General features: G+C 37.7%; 1 protein-coding gene across 7 annotated transcripts in view; it reads right to left on the bottom strand.

The window, feature by feature from the left end:
* The window catches only part of NF1 (neurofibromin 1), a 252162-nt gene that overhangs the window by 72710 nt on the left and 164959 nt on the right, over positions 1-14493 (bottom strand). The window lies entirely within an intron of this gene.

Genomic DNA, 14493 nt, shown 5'->3' with positions numbered 1-14493 from the left:
TATAATGGACAAAAGCTCTTCAAAAAGCTAGAAGACACTAGGCTTTGCATTTTAATAAGGAAAGTTTAATGGCTTTGTTTTTTGCATTTAAGAGAAGTATTGGAAACACAATAAAAAGTCTGCCTTTAAAGACATGTAAAGGAACAGTTTTAGAGTATATTTAACAGACCATTTATTAATGGAGAATTTAAATATTTACACAATTAAAAGTCTTCTATATATAGGAGAGGGAAATTTATCTTTTGCACATCAGAATCGGACTTAACTAAATTAAAAGTAAGATTCATTTCAGAATAAAATCCTGGGGGTGTAAGAAACATGGGCAGTAGTAAGGAAGAGACAGGAAAAGGAAAGGAAAATGGAAAAAAGGGATGGGATTCATCTCTACAACCAGGCAATGAGCCCAATAAAACACACAAAAGGACTAAGGCTGGGCATAGGACAGATCTTAACACTCCACATCAAACTGCACTGGGACACAACTAGAAGAAAATGGAGAATTGCCCACAAGTATAAAAGTAAGCCACTTTATGAATTAGAGACAAACATAAAAGCCAAGAGTCAGGAAAAGAAGCTCTGAAACAAGGCTAGATTAAAATGCAAGAAAGCATAACTGAAGCAGGTGGGCCACAAATGAGGTATTTAATTTGTGAGACACAAGGAAGAATCTATTTCAAGCCATTCCTAGAGTTGGGAGAGAGTCCAGAAAGAAACTTTTATGCTCCTTCCTAAAACATTTTAAAATAAGATAAGACTTCTTTCTAGGTCTGGGAACATTCTATTCAGAGAGAGAGAAAAGAAATAACCCTCTAATGTGTGTGTGTGTGTGTGTGTGTGTGTGTGTGTGTGTGTGTCTAAAGGACCAGGCTTATGGAAAAATTACTGTTAAATTTCAATAAAGCAATTCCTTTCCTGTACCGTGGCTCTTGAACATTTCTTTGCCCCAGCAAACCTAACTTACTATGTCAGGGAATTTCACCACGAAGAAAGGGGGTTATTTGAAAAAGTCCCCTAAATGATTTTAAAATTCACTAGCTTTCCAAATGGGCAAGCTGTTCCCATTCCCTCCCAATCATTGATCTAGTATCTTCGCCAGAGATGATAAAGACTAATTGCCCAGATATTTCCTACTCTACTTCAAACGTGTGTCTTGTTTCAAAAAACACATATCCTGAGCTTCACAACAAGTAGGTGTCTTTCATTGAAGGTGCCAAATATACGTCATATATATATGCACACACACTATGTGGAAAAGTGACAAGAAGATGAAATTATGGGTAATGGCATAAGTAGCACCTATGGATTATGCCAATCTTACTGATTTGTCTAAAAATGCAGAGGAAAAAACTCAGTAAATTTACAAGTATAAAGCATGTCAACTACACAGACTCTAAGTCCTTAGAAAGAAGTTACTACCTAGCCTTAAAGTAATCACATAAACTTCCTTCTAAGGAAATTGTGTTCTTGTCATTATTAATGGAGGAGGGCTCATTATTTGCCCCTAAGACAAGAACTACTGTATTACTGGGCTTCATAAACATTTCAAAACGCATTAGTCCTCTCAAGCTTGTAAGATATGTATCCATCCATCCATCTATCCACCCCTCAGGCTCGGTTCTATTTTACAGTAACTTTTGTTTCTCACCAGTCAAGAGGATCCAAATAAGAGCACAAATGACAAAGCAAATGCAGTAAGGGATAAAGTATCAGTGAAGAGTGTGTGCTCTGATGTCCAAGTTTAGGCCTAAATCCTGCCTGTGGTTTCTCAGCTGTACCATTCTGGACAGGATACCACTTCTCTCGGTCAGTTTCCTCATGCCTCAAAGAGCCCAGCAGAACTTACTCACAGTGTTTCTCTTGAGGATCACACAGTGTAATTCACAGGGAGCCTTAATGCAGTGTCATGGCCCCCGACACTCTACATGCAGTAATGTTGCTGCTGCTATGGTTCAGATTATTATCACATGTGTACGTCCCAACCTACTGCTTTGAGGAATTCACGCATGTAGAAACACCCAAGCTCTCTACCCTAGCAGCAGTAAAATGAAAGGACGTGTGCACTTCAGTCTCTGCTCTTCACCCTCCAGAATTCAGGTTCAGATGTTAGTGGAAGAGGGAGCCGGAAGAAAGCCAGAGAAACATTTATTATCACAGCAGAATGAGAAGACATCTTTGGCTCAACTGAAAGATCACAAGTATGTGCTATTCAATGCTTCCATAACAATTCTCCGGAGTAGCAGCAAGTTCTTTCAATGGACACCGAAAATGTCACATGGAAGTCAACCCCAAGTCTACTATAAGATTATTCCTTGTGAAATACATTTTAAGAACTAGATAAACAATGATACCATGGATTGCAAACCACCAGCCAACATCACAGTTGAAAGTGAAAAGTTAGATTTCTATCAAAATTAGAATCAAAACAATAATGCCAATTATCACCAATCTTTTCAACAGGATTTGGGAACTTCCAGAATAGGAACAACAAATACAATTATATGGAAATAAGAAACAAAATTATTATTAAGAGACTGAAATAACTGCCTATCCCAAGGATTCCTCGGGAATGCCTTCAAAAGAATAACCTTAAATAACTAATGAAAAAAATATGGAACCACGAATGACTTTCTCATATACAGGCAACGAATAATTAGAAAATTCCAGGAAGAAGATACTGCCCATGGCAGCAACAAAAAATCCAATCTACAATGCCAGGAAATAACATTCATATGAAATGTGCAGGACTCAAATGGGGAAAAGCTAAAAAACATTAATGAGAGGTATTAACCGAGACTTGATGGAGATGATAAAGATTTCTCCATTCATCTATTCTTTCAATCAATAGACATTTATTCAGCACCCGGAATGTACCAGACATCAAGGCTAAGTACAGAAGACACACCTTGAGTGATACTGCAAAGATGAGATTATTTCCAGTATAATTCATTGAGTAAACCAACTCTGACAAGTATCTCAACGAAATTCTTTTTGGAACAAGAAACACTTAAGTTCATCTGGGAATGAATGAATAGAAAAAAGAAGAAGTAGTGGAGTTACCTTACACTTTCTCTAGAGGAAAACACATCTCAGCTCTAATAATTAAGACAGAACGGTAAGGTCCTAAAAATAGAAAGGAAGATATCCATAGCATAGAAATGAAAGTGCAACCAGAGCATACTGCACAGGAGAATTCCATTTCCTCACAGGGTAGTTGTGAGGAGTGAGGACAAAATGAGATAATTCACGCAACATGCTCAGAACGGTGCATACCACGTAATAAATTCCTAAACATTATTAACATGGAGGGGGAAAATGTCACAAATTCTATGGCAAGGGTAAGACTCAATAAAGATTGGTGGGGAAACTGAACACAGCCCAATTTAACATTCACTTCATGTGATAACCTATATAGTGAACTAAAAAAGACATTAAAAAAAAGGAAGTCTTAAAACCATCATAGGATTTACACATATTTATAAATCTCTGGGTGACTTTTTAAAATTAGAAATAGAAAAAAAAATCACAAAGAAATCATCAATAGTTTTGTCTATACAAAACTCCCAAATTTCTTTATGCTGAAACAATGAGCCTAATAAAAACAAAGAGAATACCATAAAGGAGACTGCTAACCAAAAGCTCGCAAAATTGATAAAAAAAAATATTTAGATTCCCAATGGATAAATGGGCAAAGGACATAAACAGAACATTTAAAAGACAGGGAGCATGGTGATGGATAAGTATCTGGGAATATGGCCCACCACATAATAACTGAGAAATAAAAATAAAGTATGTACCATTCTCATTTGTAATTTGCAAGCAATTTTTAATAAATAAAAATTAAGGTTGGGGAAGACATCACAAAATAGCTACGTTCACATACTGGTACAAATCCTTTGGACAGCAATTGGCATCTGCGATGAGAAAACAGCTATTTTAGGTTGCTGCCTAGGCATTCTGCAGTATGACAACCCTGCACAAACTCCGAGTCTGGACATTTAGATAAGGACCTGAGCTTGGGATTTCTACCACAAGTTCCTGCTTTGCTTTTCCTAGGGGCACATTTTTAAGTAACTGCTTAGAGATGAGCCCATTAAAATTTTAGTGACCATCACCCCAACCACCTTATAAGTAATAGGTGCTTGCTACCCGGTGCTCTGTCTTCTATTTTCTGCTCGCTGGTAACCCGGGATGGAAGACTGCCCTTCCTCCAGGTCACTGTGCTTCCTCCCCCACCCCATATTTCTGGGATCCATAAGTAATAAATCTTGTGACTTTACTTCCTTTGAGTGAGTGTATTGAAACAATCAAATCAAAACAACCCCAGGGTTTTCACTTTCCCAAAGCAGAAGCCCAGATATTGAGGGACCTCCCTGCCAACCCTGTGTAGGTGGTTTGTGCCTCCTCATTCAACAGCTCATAATCTGCATACTCTTTTTTTTTTTTTTTTAATAATCCATTCTCCTCCCTTTTCAGCTGAAATATAGTTGACATACAATGTTATATTAGTTTCAGGTGTACAACATAGTGATTCGACAATTCTAAGTGTAGTTACCATATAATGTTATTACAATATTATTAACCGTATTTCCTCTGCTGTACTTTATATTTCCATGACTTATTTATTTTATACGTAGAAGTTTATGCCTCTTACTCCCCTTCACCTATTTCACCTATCTCCTCACTCACCTACCCTTTGGTAACCACCAGTTTGTTCTCTGTATTTGAGTCTGTTAGTCTGTTGATTGTTGTTTTCTAGATTCCACATCATTAAATCATATGCTATCTGTGTTTCTCTGTCTGACTTATTTCACTTAGCATAATACGCTCTAGGTCCATCCAGGTTGTAAGAAATAGTGAGACTTCGTTCTTTTTTAGGGCTGAGTAATCTTTCACCGAAATCATATATATATACCACATTGTCTTTATCTATTCATCTATCAATGGACACTTGGGTTGCTTACACTTTGACTTTGTAAATAATGCTGCAATAAACACAAGGGTGCATATAGCTTTTCAAATTAGTGTTTTTGTTTTCTTTGGGCAAATACTCATTATGGTACTATCTGCATATTCTTAATTTAATACACCCACTATGGGCAGTGATCAAAAACCTAAAATACTTTAACCTATAACCTAGTAAATTCTAGGTAAACTCTTTCTGACAGCAAAAAAAAAAAAAAAAAAAAAAAAATGGAAACAATATTAAATATCTACCATTAGGACATGAGGTAAGTAAATCATGATCCACTGACCAGAGTATTATGTGTCTAATAAAAATATTTATTAGAGTTTTTTCAAGTTTGAAATTTGGAAAATGCAAAAACTAGGAAGATAAGCAAAAATAATCAGATATAAACATAAATATAGAACTATGTATTAAAAACAACAAAAAAGAGAAATATACCAAAATGCTGATACTGTATACCAAGTATGTTTTATTACCTACTTTTTCCTTAAGAAATTCCAAGAGATACAAGAAAAGAACTATTTGAAAACCTGTCCACAAGATCTAGGTTGAGCAGGAAAACAAGAAAATGAGACGATGAAAAATGGAACTGTGAATAGGTAGGGGTAGCCAACAAACTAGAGGGTATCACGAAGTAAAGATCAGAGATGGAGAAGTATAATCAGAATTCTTGGAAGCACCTATATAGGCATACCTTCTTTTTTTTTAAATAAATATTTTATCTAGGTCCTTGAGAGAGAGAGAGAGAGAGAGAGAGAGAGAGAGAGTCAGAGGGAAGAAGCAGACTCCCTGCTGAGCAGGGAGCCCGATGAGGGACTCGATCCCGGGACTCCAGGATCATGACCTGAGCCAAAGGCAGTCACTTAATCAACTGCCTTTGGCACCCCCAGGCATACTTCCTTTTATTGCGCTTCATTTATAGCGCTTTGTAGATAGTGTGTTTTCTACAAATTGAAGGTTTGTTGCCACCCTGCACTGAACAAGTCTATTTGTGCCATTTTTTTCTACAGTGTTTGCTCGCTTTTGTGTGTCTCACATTTTGGTAATTCTCCCAATATTTCTAACTTTTTCATTATCATTATATTAGTTATATGGTGATCCGTGATCAGTGATGTTTGATGTTACTACTACAATCGTTTTGGGGTGCCAAGAACTGCACCCATACAAGATGATGAGTAAGTAAATGTGTATGTTCTGACTGCTCCACCAACCAGCCGCCCTCCCAACCCCCCACTTCACATCTCTCTTCCTCCCCTCCAGCCTCCCTATTCCCTGAGACACAACAGTCTTGAAATCAGAGCCGTGAATGACCCTATAATGGCTACTAAGGGTTCAAGTGAAAGGAAAAGTTGCACGTCTCTCACTTTAAATCAAAAGCTAAGGGAACCTGGGTAGTTTAGTCTGTTAAGTGACCAACTCTTGACTTCAGTTCAGGTCAGATCTCTGTCCTGAGACTGAGCCTCGCATTGCACTCTGTGCTCAGTGGAGAATCTGCGTGAGATACTTTCTTTCTGACCCTACCCCGGTTCATGTACGCACGTGCATGTGCTCTCTCGCTCATTCTCTCTCCAAAATAAATATAAATCTTAAAAAAAAAAAAAATCAAAAGCTAGCGATGAGCACGCTTAGTGAGGAAGGCATGTCGAAAGTCAGGTTAGGCCAAAAGCTAAGCCCTTTGTGCCAAACGGCTAGCCAAATTGTGAATGCAAAGGAAAAGTTCCTTAAGCTACTTTAGTGAACACACAAATGATAAGAGAGCAAAACAGCCTGATTGCTGACATGAGAAAGCTTTCAGGGTCTGAATAGAAGATGAAGCCAGCCACAACATTCCCAGAAGCCAAAGCCTAATCTAGAGCAAGGCCCCAACTCTCTTCGCTTCTGTGAAGGTTGAGAGAGGGATGAAGCCACAGAAGAAAAGTCTGAAGATGGTGGAGCTTAGTGCATGAGGTTTAAGAAAAGAAGCATTTTCCATAACAGAGAAGCAGCAAGAGGAAGCAGCAGGTGCTGAGGCAGAAGCTGCAGCAAGATCTCCAGGAGATCCAGGTCAGATCCTTCATAACGGCGGCCATGCCAAACCGCAGGTTTTCAGCGTAGACAAAACAGCCGTCTCTTGGAAGACAACATCATCTAGGACTTTCAGAGCTAGAGAGAAACTGATTCATAGCTTCAAAGCTTCAAAGGACAGGCTGATCCTCTTGTTAGGGACTAATGCAGCGGATGACCTGAAGTTGAAGCCAATGCTCATTTATAAAACTGAAAATCCTAGGACACTTAAGAATTATGCTAAATCTACTCTGCCTGTGCTCTACAAATGGAACAACAAAGCCTGAATATCAGCATATCTGTTTATAACATGGTTTTACTGAATATTTTAAGCCCACTGTTGAGACCTGTTACTCAGAAAAAAGATTCCTTTCAAAATATGAATGCTTACTGACAACGCACCTGGTCACCCAAGAGCTGTCATGGAGATGGACAATGAGAGTAAAGCTGTTTTCATGTTTGCTAACAACATCCATTCTGCAGCCTATAGATCAAAAAGTGATTGTGACCCTCAAGTCTTACTAAATAAATACATTTTATAAGACTACAGCTGCCATAGATACTGCTTCCTCTAATGGAACCAGACGAAGTAAATTTAAAAATTTCTGGAAAGGAGATACCATTCTAGAAGCCATCACAAAAGAGGTCAAAATATCAAGATGAACAGGAGTTTTGGGAGAAGTTGATTTATTTTAAGATTTTATTATTTATCTGACAGAGAGAGAGACAGAGAGCACAAGCAGGGGGAGGAGCAGAGGCAGAGGGAAAAGCAGACACCCCACTGAACAGGGAGCCCGATGTGGGCCTTGATCCCAGAACCCTGGGATCATGACCTGAGATGAAGGCAGCTGCTTAACTGACTAAGCCACCCAGGTGCCCCTGTAAGAAGTTGATTTCAACCTCCTGGATGACTATAGGGGTTTTAAGACGTCAGTGGAAGAAGTAACTGCAGATGTGGTAAAGTAACAAGAAAACAGGATTAGATTAGAAGTGAAGTCTGAAGACATGACTGAATTGCTGAAACCTCATGTAAAACCTGAAGAGATGAGGAGCTGCTTCTGATGGATAAACAAAGAAAGTGGTTTCTTGAGTTGGAATCTATTCCTGGTAAAGATGCCATGGCAATTGTTGAAATAACAACAAAGGACTTAGAATATGACATACACTTACTTGAAAAAGCAACAGCAGGGTTTCAGAGGACTGACTTCAACTGTGAAAGTTCTACCATGAGTAAAATGTTATTGAACAGCATCACGTGCTACAGAGAAATCATTCCTGAAAGGGAGTCAATCAGTGCATGGAACTTCATTGTTGCCTTGTCTTAATTGCCAAGGCCACCTCTGCTTCAGCAACCAGCACCTTGACTGGTCAGCAGCCATTACACCAAGGCAAGAGCTTTTACAAGCAAGAAGATTACAACTTGCTGAAAGCTCAAGTGATGATTAGCATTTTCAGCATAAAGTATCATGGGTAGAGGTATGTACACTGTTATTTCAGACATGCTGTTGCACACTTAACGGGCTATAGTACAGGGTAAACATCACTTTTACATTCAGTGGGAAACCAAAAATTCATTGGATTCACTTTATGGTGATGGTTGCTTCACTGCAGTGGTCCCGAGCTGAACCTGCAGCTTCTCCAAGGTTGGCCTACACACTTTATGAGCTACCGCTAGCTCCACATGGCCAGTTGCCGTGAGGAGTGCTCCCCCAACAAATCTAACCAGATGAGCTCTTTTCTCTCCTCCAGACAAGCAAAACCCCTCAGAACATTAATAATTTCCAAGCCTCAGAATACAGTCTAAACTCTCAATATGGTTTAATTATGGTCAGGCGCTTGCCTCCCATTACAGTAAGTAGCATCTTCAAACCTCCCAGCTCCATCATTGTATAGTTCAAGCAAAATGTCTTTTTGTCTCTGGTTCACCATGCTCTTTCTTGCCACCTGGCTTTCAGAGATACTGCATGTCCTCTGCAGTGTATTACTTTCCCTCTTCTTCCCTTGGCAAACTCTTATTCATCCTTTTGATTTTAGTTTAGATATCACTCCCTCCTACAAATTTTTTGACCATTTGATCTGAATTTATAAATAAAGATGAAAGATACATAACTGGTGGGCTAACAACAACTTACTTAAGACAGACCAAGTCAAACATCTGAAAGTCTTATTCCACAATCTAAGTTTCTTCCATCAGGTCAAGTAATAGCTTCAGAGTCCAGAAAAAGGAGAGATCGAAAAGAAGTTATGAATGAAGGAAGGGGTGCTTCGGTGGCTCAGTTGGTTTAAGCCTCCAACTCTTGGTTGTGACTCAGGTCATGATCAAGGTCATGGAATCGAGCCCCAGTTGGGCTCCAAGCTCAGTGGGGAGTCTGCATGAGATTCTCTCTCTCCCTCCCCCCTGCACCCCCCCCAAAGTAAATACAATCTTAAAAAAAAAAAAAGAATGAAGGAAGATTTGGCTGGTGGCTACTTATAAGAAATTATTAGCTCTGGGCAAGTATGAGTTACCTATGGAATAATTCCAGAGAAACGTTAATTCTGATACCTCTGAACAACTTAGTACCAGCAGGTTGCTTGAGGGAAACCAGTCAGGGAAACAGAAACAAATGCCACCTCAATTGTTAACGTATTAAGCAGATTAGTTTGCTTCACGCTTTGGAAAGTGTTGTGCAAAGTGAGGTTTTAAAGAAGCTTAACTTAAGAAAAAAAATTCCATTTTGGCTCAAAGCCCCAACTCCATTAAACATGTTTAGGAACTGGTGGAGACATACGCTCAATACCCCTATCTATCCTTTCTATAATTCGTGGCCTGATACTATGAATCTGTTGGAAGTTATTGATAAGATTGAAGCACAAAAACTAAACACACACACACACACACGTGCATGTGCACACACAGAGTTAAAAGAATGAACTCTATAGTTCTTTTCTGATCAAAACAGTGTTCTAAATGTACTTAAGGCACATGGCAGTTTAAAAGTGCATGAGAGGTTTTCTCAACTACAGTCTGTTATTATCTTGGGCAAGTGATTCAGTGGATCTTCTGGTAAAAATCTAGTCAAGAACATGTATTCCATATAGGTATTTTAAAGAATATACTAAATCATGTTTATTAAAGCTACATGTTTTTTTAAAGATTACTGTTGTCCCTTGTTTAAGAGATTCCTGGGCAATCACCAAGATCAGAAATGGAAATGACTGAACCCAGGTACCTAATTCCCCATGTATGGTAGTTAAGACCTCAAATAATGAATTTACAAGGTTTCTATTTATTTGTCCCATAGGAAATACGATTTAGCAGTAAAGAAATATCAGATATCTGAATAATTCACATATATATCTCATGGCCAAGTATCACATAAATCTGATGAAATATTCAATACCAAGAAACATAGCTCTTCACTTTGAGACTTTGTTGCCCATAGTCACCATTCAAACAAACAGAACACTCTGGGAGGCTGAAGGAATTGAAACGCCTGTCAAATCCTTGCTTCAACAGAAAATAAACTAAGATTGAATGCTTTTCTTGAGGAAGAAAAAAAACAAAGTAACAGTAAGGGAAAACAAAGATGTCATCACCACAATAACCACCAGGAAGGCCCTCGTTTGCCAAACAAAGCCTCAGCAAACCGCTCCTGCATGTAAGACATCATGTAATGTAAGAGTAACTGGCACACGGCCACATCCATTTACCAGTCCGACTACTCAGAAAGCAGATATTCAGCTGTAGTTCCTCATAGTGATGACAAATAGGCAAAGAAACATTTAACAATGCCATCCATTGATAAGTTCTAATATTTCCTCATAGTGTGGCTCTTCTACAATGATTACATGAAATCTTTCTTCCTTTAACCAAGTATATACTTGGATGAAGTGCTAGAAGTCTCTTGCCCTGACTCTAAGTTAAAAAAACAATAAAAGCTGCAGGACAGTATAAACTTAGAGGCACTATAAAGTTTCTTTAAAGCACATGTAAATTAATCAAAGCACCAAAGAGTTACCTGAAACTAGTAAAACATCTTCAGACATTAAGTATGAGTTGACTATAAACTGATTTTAATTTTTTAAAAAATATTTTTATTTATTTATTTGACAGAGATCACAAGTAGGCAAAGAGGCAGGCAGAGAGAAAGAGAGAGGAGGAAGCAGGCTCCTCGAGGAGCAGAGAGCCCAATGTGGGGCTCAATCCCAGGACCCGGGGATCATGACCTGAGCCGAAGGCAGAGGCTTTAACCCACTGAGCCACCCAGGTGCCCCCTGATTTTAATTTTTAACATAAATGTCACATATGATGCAAGTATTACTAAGTATTACTAAGGGCCAGTTTGTAAGTCACATAAGAAAAAACTCATTTTAAACAAAAAATAGTATTACTAAGCTTGACACTTTGTCTTAACAAAAAAATTTCAAGTATGAAGATTTCCCTGCCATATCTAAATAGACTTCAGACTTTGACAGTCCTTCCAAAAACGATTTCCTTTAAATGTTGTGCTCAAAGGCAGCAGGATTTGAAGTATATCACGTCCAACAGGGACTCTTCTGAAAGGAACAATAGTCACTTGGATGTATTTACTCTTAATTGCTGGTTTTAGAATTTTTCCATGTTGTTTTATATATTCAAAGCTCTTCAGGACATCTTGGGATTATTTCCTTTCAAGGATCACATACTTACACTAAAGGAGGTTAAAACAACATTAAAACCATACTTACTTACACTAAATAAATAAATAAATATAAATAAAATATAAATTATAAATAAAAAACTAACTAACTAAATAAATAAATAAATTACACATACATACTTACACTAAAGGAGGTTAAAACAACATTAAAACAACAACTGGTGGGGTGCCTGGATGGCATGGTCAGTTAAGTGTCAGACTCTTGATTTTGGCTCAGGTCAGTGATCCCAAGGTCCTAAGACTGAGCTCCGCATCAGGCTCTGTGCTTCCCATGGAGTCTGTGGGAGATTCTTTCTCTCCATTTTCCTCTGCCCCTCCCACCCCTTTGTGCCACTCTTGCTTGCTCTAATAAATAAAATCTTTAAAAAAAAAATACTGTTTTTTTTCATAGCAATACATAGATTGTAGCCACTAACCATATTATTTTATAGCACGTCAAGTCACAACTACCAGATTATTCAGAATCAATCATTAAATCATCTTTGACCAAGGTCACTATACTTCTATAAACCAAGTAGGCAGAAAACAAAACCACTAGAGAAATCTTTTGGCTCAATTCAGAACTCCAATTCTAATTGCTATTATTAAATCAAGTCTTCTTCCTTCAAATTATAGTCATGTGTGTCTATAATTTAAACTGGTAATTAGTCTTAATACTATCACTGAATGATTAAATATAGATAACAATTAAAAGCTAGGTTCATTTATTAAGTATTCTATGAATTACCACATACTCTGCTACATTCTCTGTTTCTAGATAAAGACATCTAGACCGAGGAGCTAAAAGTCCTAGAGGAGAACAGAAAATTTATATTCCATACACTCTTAGCTTCACTGCGGCATTATTTAAAATAGTCAGAGGGAACCTGGGTGGTTCAGTCGGTTAAGCATCTGATTCTTGATTTCGGCTCAGCTCATGATCTCAGGGTCATGGGAAGGAGTCCCGTGTTGGGAATCTATGCTCAGTAGGGAGTCTGCTTAGGATTCTCTCTTTCTTTCCCTCTCCCTCTGTCTCTCCTCCTATGCATGTGCCCACACACACACACACTCTCTCTCAAATGAAGACATCTTTAAAAAAAATAAAAATAAAAAATTAAATAGCCAAGACATGGAAGCAACTTAAGTGTCCACTGATGAAACTGATTAAGAAAATGTCACACACACACACACACAGAATGTTACTCAGCTATAAAAAAGAAGTATATCTTACCATTTATACCATGGATGGACACTGATGGCATTACACTAGGAGAAATAAATTAGAGAAAGCCAAATACTGTATGATTTCATTTACATGTGGATTTTTAAAAAACAAAAAAGTAAACTCACAGATACAGAGAAGAGATTGGTGGTTGCCAGAGGCAAGGGTTGGGGGTGGGTGGGTGAAATGGGAGAAGGTAGTCAAAAGGTACAAACTTCAAGTTATAAAATAAGTAATTCCTTGGGGATGTAATGTACAGCATGGTGACCATAATTAATAATACTGTATTAAATATTTGAAAGTTGCTAAGAGTAGATCTTAAAAATTCTCCTCACAAGAAAAAAATTTCATGACTATGCATGTGATGGATATTAATTGGATTTATTGTGATAATCATTTTGTAATATATATACAACTACTGAACCATTTTGTTGTACACCTGAAACTAATAAAAGATTATCTGTCAACTATATTTCAATTAAAAAAGGAAAAATTATATTCTAACATCACCATTGTTAAATAATAATAGAATATGCAATGGTTTAGTAAGGAGGTATTTTGCCAAAATTTGCCTTAGAAAGACAGAGGAGAACAAATGTTGGATGAGGCAGTGGAGAAATTTAAATTTTTGTACACTGCTAGTGGAAATGTAAAATGATAAACTTGCTTTGTAAAACAGTTTGGCAAACCCTCAAAAGGTTAAACATCAAGTTATAATTCTACTCCAAAGATACATACCTAAGAAACTAAAATACATATATCCAGACAAAAACTTATATATGAGTATCTATAGCAGCATTATTGATAATAGCAAAAAATGGAAACAATATCCATGACCAGATGAATGGGTTAACAAGATGTGGTATGTGCATGCAATGGAATATTATTCAGCTATAAAAAGGAATAAAGTAATGATAACATGCTACAACTTCCATGAACCCTGAAAAAACTGTGCAAACTAAAAGAAGCCAGTCACAAAAGAGCACATACTGTATGAGTCCCTGAAGAGGCAAATCCATAGAGGTATGGATGCCAGGGACTAGGAAGTGTGAATGAGGTCAGAAAAAAGAATAACTAATGGGTATGGGGGTTTTTTTTGGGGGGGGGAGGTGATTAAATGTCTAACTTAGACATAACTGCACAACTCAGTAAATATAGTAAATATACTAAAAGCTACTGAACTGTATACTTAAAAAAAGTAAATTTTAAAATACATGAATCTGATCTCACTAAAGCTGTTATTATTTTTTTAACGTGCCTAGAGGAATAATGGGTCAGGATACTGAGATGGGTCTTGAATCAATAGTAGGAGTTTGCTCTACGTTAAAGGAAGGACATCAGGGTGACTCATTCATTGAGCATCTGTCTTCAGCTCAGGTCATGATCCCAGGGTCCTGGGATTGAGCCCCACACTGGGCACCCTGCTCAGCAGGAAGCCTGCTTGTGTTCCCTCTCTCACTGTCTCTCCCTCCCGTGTCAATTAAATAAATAAATAAATAAAATCTTTAAAACAAAACAAAACAAAAAAACGAAGGGCATCCAAGGCCAATGGTAAGATGGTCAGTGCTGCTGAAGCTCAAGGCTAGGCCTTATAATACAAG

Source organism: Lontra canadensis, unplaced genomic scaffold (genome assembly GCF_010015895.1).
Source record: "Lontra canadensis isolate GAN:19392208 unplaced genomic scaffold, GSC_riverotter_1.0 scaffold163, whole genome shotgun sequence".
Classification (NCBI taxonomy): Eukaryota; Metazoa; Chordata; class Mammalia; order Carnivora; family Mustelidae; genus Lontra; species Lontra canadensis.
This window is presented reverse-complemented; position numbering and strand designations above follow the sequence as displayed.